Here is a 7,434-nt window from a genome sequence, read left to right as displayed (position 1 = left end):
ATTCCCAGGCACATCATTGTGACCCAGTACCCAACAGACTTTGATGTTATACTCTGAGCTAAGAACCGTAAACTCTTGGCCACAGCAGTTTGCAACCTTCGATTTAAAGGGAGCAATAGCTGATTGGGATTTTTATCAAAAAATCTATGGTGCCACATGAGGTATAAGTTACACATGCCAGTACTCCATAATCAATTTAAGACCTAAAAGTTGAAATTCCTAAAGGAAATTTGCAAAATTTCATGACAAAAATATGATTCTCCTACGGATCATTTAGCTTCATTTTTAAATGAAATAAAATTCCATTAATTTCTCTTGAAAAATACTCTTTTATTAAATATATAAATGAAACCCTTTAACTGTTTACATAAGATATTGGAAAGGTTTAAAGACTTACGCGTGACCCCACGTTCATAGAGCTTTCTGAAGTCTTGTCACATTTTGCTTCACTGACGTATAAAATGTTTTTGAACTAAAAACCACCAAAAAGGAATTTGGACAGAAGTTCTTAGGAAATTAATCAAGAAAGTTAATGAAAAACTTGAAGGGTAAGATTTATTTCCTGGAACTAAAAAAATATGCATAAAGTGTGTTTTCTAGGTGCCTACATCTATATATGAAAAAAATGATGATTCCTCAAAATTGTATCATATAAGGCTTTGAAAATATAATTACCTCCAGTTCTTCTTCTTGAAAGTATTCTTTGATATATGCTCCTTATGAATATCAATATCTTCGAAACCTGTAGAGCAAAACACCAAAAGACTTCAACTTTAACCTACAGCAGTATGCCTCATGTTAACCCAAAATATATATAAAATAACTATATGACAAAATAAAAAAAAAGAACTCCTCTTAGGACCTCTTGTATAAAATTACTTAAACAACAATTTCTCAAACTTTGTCCGGGAGCTGTATAATATAAATTTATACAGGAATGAGGATTTTAGATTCTCCCCTGAGATTGCATCAAAGTTTTACATATTAAAAATTCATGAGATGAATTGCTTTGTAACGAGCCAACAAGTTTCATTTTATATATCCTGGAGGCGCTGATGCAGACAACATACATCGAGCGACGACACGACGCACGGGTTTGAGGAAATGTTATAGACATCACCACCACATCAGGAAGAGTATAAAATACGCAAACTTACCTATCTACCTGCATATAGTAATATAGATAATTTTAAAATAGTATTACCTATATTATAGGACTTGAAAAGGTAGTACGTGGAATTTAAAAATGCAATCAGCAAGAGGATTATTCGCTTCCTAGGTAAAAAGGCTTCTATTGTTATGCATCTAAAGCCTTTTCAATAATGCAACAAAAGGGTAAGTAGAGATGTTGTGCTTTATGCAGACTTGTGCTTTGTGATCTGTAATATCTTCATATAATAGACTCAATAGATATTCAATATTAGAATTATGTCTTTTTGTTTATAAAAACGAAAATAAATGGAAATATGATATCTTTTTTTTTAAATAAAATCGACTTCCGACACGATGAAGCAATAAGTTCTTAATATAAACAAAATAAAAATAGTAAGTATACGCCCAGGTAAACACCTTCGCATCTAAATTATAAATTGCAAACAAATAATGATGATTATTTAAAGAAGGTAAAAATAGCAACATATAGCAAAAATAACAGTTTGAGAAGGGCAATATAAATTTGATAACCTTTTTTACAAATATTTAATAACATTGTAAGAAGCCCATGTGTCAAACGTTATTATACAACTTTTCGGTTCAATAAATATGCTTTGAATGTTATTACAAATATTTATTTATTCACATAAATATGTATGTATAATTCAAAAAAACATGGCCGCTTTGCAATTATGGAAAAAACGTCCAAAACGTTGCCAATGATGGTCAAAACCCAGAGGATTTCTTAAGTAAATTTGAACTGCTATCGAAATAAGCCACATTTGTTGTATGTACATAAATATCGCTTGTGCGTAAACATAATAAATTGAGAAGTTTTCAATCATAATTGCCAATGAACCGTCCGATAAATATTTAAAAATGTTATCTACTGTAGAAAATACGTGGTCCGTGAAATCGACCATGAAAAATATCTCAGCTTCGAACTGTAAGCGTTCTTAAATTAAAATTATTACTTCATCAAAACAAGCATGCAAAAGCGTACCTATGTATATAAAAAACAATCAAAATTGAAAACTTACATGCAGACTTTAAATAAAAAACATGTTAATCATATAAAGGCTTTATTTAGGCTAAATTTACATAATACATTGTTTGACGTGATCGACACTTCAAGGAAGCAAAAACAGTAAAAACCAATAGATTACATAGTAAGAAAATAAGAATATCTTTCGATAGTTATGTTATGTCAAATAATCATAATTGAAGGAATGATCGTAAGAGATGAAGTCTCTTGCCTAATTTTTATAATTTTATTTCTCAAGAATTCTCTATCGAGCATTTCAAAAAGGAGGGAAAAAATGCAAACCTACTTTAATTGCAAGAATAAAAAGTGAAAAATGCTTATATATCATTCTCCTCAGAAAATTTGCATGAACCTTAGAAATATAAATTGGCCAAATGTATCGGTTTAAATAAGTCTTAGTTATCTTAAATATAATCAAGTTACAAAAAAAATTTAATTGATAGCCATTTGATGTCTCATCATTTTAGCTCACTAAAAGTTGACAGTAGGAAGTTGATAGGTTAGAGAGGCATGCACTTTTAATTTTGATTGTTTGAATTAGTTAGAACGGAATAAAATGACAATTTCCGTCGCTTCATGAACTACAAATTTCTTAAGCAAACTGTAAAAACATTTAAAATTAAATCGGAAAAATCTTCTCGAAACCAGAAGTTATCCTGTAGTCTGAACATACCCTAAAAGAGTTCTTATACTAGATATATATATCGAATAAATTTAAAAAAAGTACCATAAGAAGCCAGGCCTTCAATTTTTCAGTTAATAAATATTAAAAATGATTTCAATATCAATTATAGCAATTATAATGACGTTTGGAGTAATATTAATGAGTAGTTTGTTGATTTTAAAACTTGACATTTCAATCTAAATCAAAAGTTTTAAGAGATATCCAATACACGCACATTTTACGTTTGTACGTTGGCACGTCCGTACGAAATGGATACCTTTTCTTGTCAGCCATAGTTACGACTGAGCCTTCACCTGTACCTCAAATCCCGTTACCCCGGACACTCCCCTTTGCCTAGTGGATTTATTATTATTTTATGTTATTATTATTATTATTATTATTATTATTATTATTATTATTATTATTATTATTATTATTATTATTATTACTATTATTATTATTATTATTATTATTATTATTATTATTATTATTATTATTATTATTATTATTATTATTATTATTATTATTATTATTATTATTATTATTATTATTATTATTATTATTATCTTTATTTCTCTTCACAAAAAAAATACAGGCTCACTTACATTTTAAATATTTACAAGCATGGCTATTAAGCCGTCTGCCGGATTTGCATTAACGGTTTCCCACGCCGTTTTTGCTTATATTGCAAAAAATATCTAAAACGGATACATCCCTTTTTCCCTCTACACAACAAACGTGCACATCCCGTTACATTTAAAACAATAAAATAGTGGGAAAGTTCATTTAACATATTTTGCAAGATCAACATAAAATATTTAAACATAGCTTTGATAGTAAAGTAAGAATTAGTTCTAAGTTAGTTGTAATCCTCCTCTTGACACTAGAAGTCTAGCCTCGTTTAACACAGCGGCTTCTCTTGTCAAATAATTAATAAAATACTCATGTTAATAAAGAAAAAAGAGGCTGGGATGCGACCCACATTGATAACTTCCCATCCCGTCTGTCGACTTGTCTTGCTTAAAAGTTTGTCTATATGTACTCGTATCAATTTTTACCAAATTTGCGTACTATTTTTTGTAGATTTTTTTTTATGAAAATACGGACTGTTGGATTTTTATATAAAATTTAAAATTACTGAATATTGAAAACAATATTTTCTGTGAAATAAAATAAGTTTGAAGCCAATATTTTTAATTTTTGAAAAGCTATTTGAGCCGAAAGTAAATTTTTACCAAGTTTTAGTATTGTTTTTTTTTAGAGTTTTATTTTTTGTAAAAAAAACTGTCAATTAGAATTTTTTAAAAATTTTACCAAATGTTGAAAACAATATTTTTTATAAGATAAAATTAGTATGAAGTCAATATTTCAAGTTTTTTGAAGAGATATTTGAGTCGAAGATCAATTTTTACCAACTTTTATACATTTTTTTTAGGTTTTTATTTTTTATAAAAAAAAACTGTCAATTGGATTTTTCTCAAAATTGTATCAGATGTCCTAATGTTAAAAACAATATTTCTTATAAGAAAAAGTTAGTTAGAAGCTATTATGTCAAAGTTTTTAAAAGATATTTGAGTCGAAAATCATTTTTTACCAACTTTTGTTAATTTTTTTTCGGTTTTTAATTTTTTGTAAAAAAAACTTTTAATTCGATTTTTCTCAAAATTGTATCAGATGTCAAAAACATTATTCGTCGTTGCACAAAATTGTTTTAGAGATGAAATCATATTTCAGTTGTAAAATTTTGGAGGTGACAAATTTTTTTTCAGTTTTTTTTTTATTTATAAAAAAAAACGTTAAATGGATTTTTTTTTTCAAAAAATATACTTTTTTGATATCACGTTACAATATATTATATAAAATTTAATTCAAGTCTCTAGCGTTGTTTTTTCGTAAAATATTTAGGGTTAACCAAAATGTTCACCTTATTTCAAACTGCTATTGTAAAAAAATAGACCCACGCAATTTTCTTGAGAGCCCTTTCTGCCTTATTATCTGTATAACAGCATTTATTTGAAATCGATATCTCTTCTGGTTCTTGAGCTGTGGACGACGAAAAAACGTCGCAAACGTACGGACGTACGAACGTACGTACACACGCACTCACGACATCTTTCTAAAAGTCTTTTATGTCGACTCTAGGGACCTTGAAACGTCGAGAAATGTCAAAATTTTCAATTTGACAAATCGGACCCATTACAATAACTTCCTATGGGAAGTTAATAAAAGGAATAGAAACAATTGAGTTTTTTTAAACTAATCGCGAGGATAATGACAAAACTCCACATTTCAAGTACAAGAAGAGAGATATCGACTTCAAACAAATTTTGTTATGCAGATAATAAAATCAAAAGATACATAAGGGACTTTAAAAAATATTGAGTATGTATTTTTTTCCTATTCCGAAAGGAAACAATTTTGACTTCAATCAAATGTTTGTATTATACATTGTAATGTCCTACCACATCCGCATAAATTAAAAAAAAAATGAACGAGTGGGACGCACATACTATCTCATATATCCAATGAGTATTTCCGGTATTTAAAGATTCAAAAATGTACCTGCAAACATTTTCAAAAATGTAAATGCCTTTTAATTTCTTAAGGAAACTTTGAAAAACTTTCAAAATATTTATTTGAAAATAGTTAGAGCGGTTTTATATAAATTAATATGTTTGTGTTTAATATTTTTTAAATTATGTTTAAAAATATGTTCAGTATGTATTCTTATGAAAAGAAACTAAGTTGAAAAAAAAAAATGTTGAAGAAAATGTATTAAAACTCAACCGTTTCGTTTCTGAGAAAATTCGAATTTTCGATTTTTGACCAAAAAAACGCCTAACGCGTACCAGCTTAAAAATTCCAAATTCGTAATCAACCGACCCAATGGTTTGGGTTTTAGGGGTGATTACAGACTTTCAGAATCGGAGCACTCACTTTTCCCGACTTCACCTCAATCGTAATGTCATGTTTGATTAAAATTCGTGTTCGAATAACGAATGCAAGACTTGACATTATATGTGCAAGTAAAAACCAACAATACTCCATTTTTTTAAAGTCCTTTCTGCATCATTTGGTGTTATACTGTAGAGAAAATAAAATTGATTTGAAGTCGTACACACGGACACACAGATATCTCGCTAAAATTTAGATTCTAGGGGCTTTGAAACGTCAAAAAATATCAACATATTCAATTCGACAAATCGACATATATTACAATAACTTCCTGTGGGATATTAAAAAAGTGGTGGAAGGTATTGATTTTAAACTAAAGTTAACGCAGTGTTCTTCTAAAAATCCAATCAGCATTTGTCTAGAAGAAGAAATAAAAACTTTCAAAGCATGCTATACTAGAATTGGTAAAAATTGGTTTTCGACTTAAAATTACGGAACTAAGAACTAAGAAAATCCAACTGACAACTTTTTTTTACAAGAAACAAAAATCTACAAAAAAAAAAACAGAAAGTGATAAAAATTAGTATGCGATTCAAGTTTCTAAGAACACCGAAGATATTGACTTTAAACTTTGTTTATCTTACACAAAATGTTGTTATTACTATTTTGTAAGACTTTGAGAAATATCGACAAACGGGCATGATTTCGTAGTTACTAGTTATGTGTCTTCATCCCAAATTGAAAAGGTTTTTCGACCCTTTTTTGTAAAAAAAAACCTAGTTCAAAACTATTATATGTTGTAATATTTTATGAATGACTATGTCAGTAAAGTGAACTTTTGGGTAATTTATCTCCCGATAATTATCAAGTTTTGTACAAATTGCTTCAAAATAGCAGAATCGAAGTCAAAATATCTGTGGCAGTCACAACGAATTGGAAACCCAAATTTTTATCTCAACAAATTCATTGAACTCCTTCTTTAATACTTCAAAACATTTTCCAGCAAAATAATAAATTGAACATAAAATTTTACGGCAAAATTAACTGTTTGGCAACTTGAACATAGCATCCAACTGCACAAGATATTGAGTCGAAAATCAATTTTTACCAACTTTTATAAATTTTGTTTAGGTTTTTATTTTTTATAAAAAAAACTGTCAATTGGATTTTTCTCAAAATTTGTCCTAATGTTAAAAACAATATTTCTTATAAGAAAAAATTAGTTAGAAGCTATTATCTCAAAGTTTTTAAGAGATATTTGAGTCGAAAATCATTTTTTACCAACTTTTGTTAATTTTTTTTCGGTTTTTAATTTTTTGTAAAAAAAACTTTTAATTCGATTTTTCTCAAAATTGTATCAGATGTCAAAAACATTATTCGTCGTTGCACAAAATTGTTTTAGAGATGAAATCATATTTCAGTTGTAAAATTTTGGAGGTGACAAATTTTTTTTCAGTTTTTTTTTTATTTATAAAAAAAAACGTTAAATGGATTTTTTTTTTCAAAAAATATACTTTTTTGATATCACGTTACAATATATTATATAAAATTTAATTCAAGTCTCTAGCGTTGTTTTTTCGTAAAATATTTAGGGTTAACCAAAATGTTCACCTTATTTCAAACTGCTATTGTAAAAAAATAGACCCACGTAATTTTCTTGAGAGCCCTTTCTGCCTTA

The sequence above is a fragment of the Eupeodes corollae genome, chromosome 3 (assembly GCF_945859685.1).
Source record: "Eupeodes corollae chromosome 3, idEupCoro1.1, whole genome shotgun sequence".
NCBI lineage: Eukaryota > Metazoa > Arthropoda > Insecta > Diptera > Syrphidae > Eupeodes > Eupeodes corollae.
The sequence above is the reverse complement of the archived record's forward strand: the minus strand, read 5'-3'. Positions refer to the sequence as shown.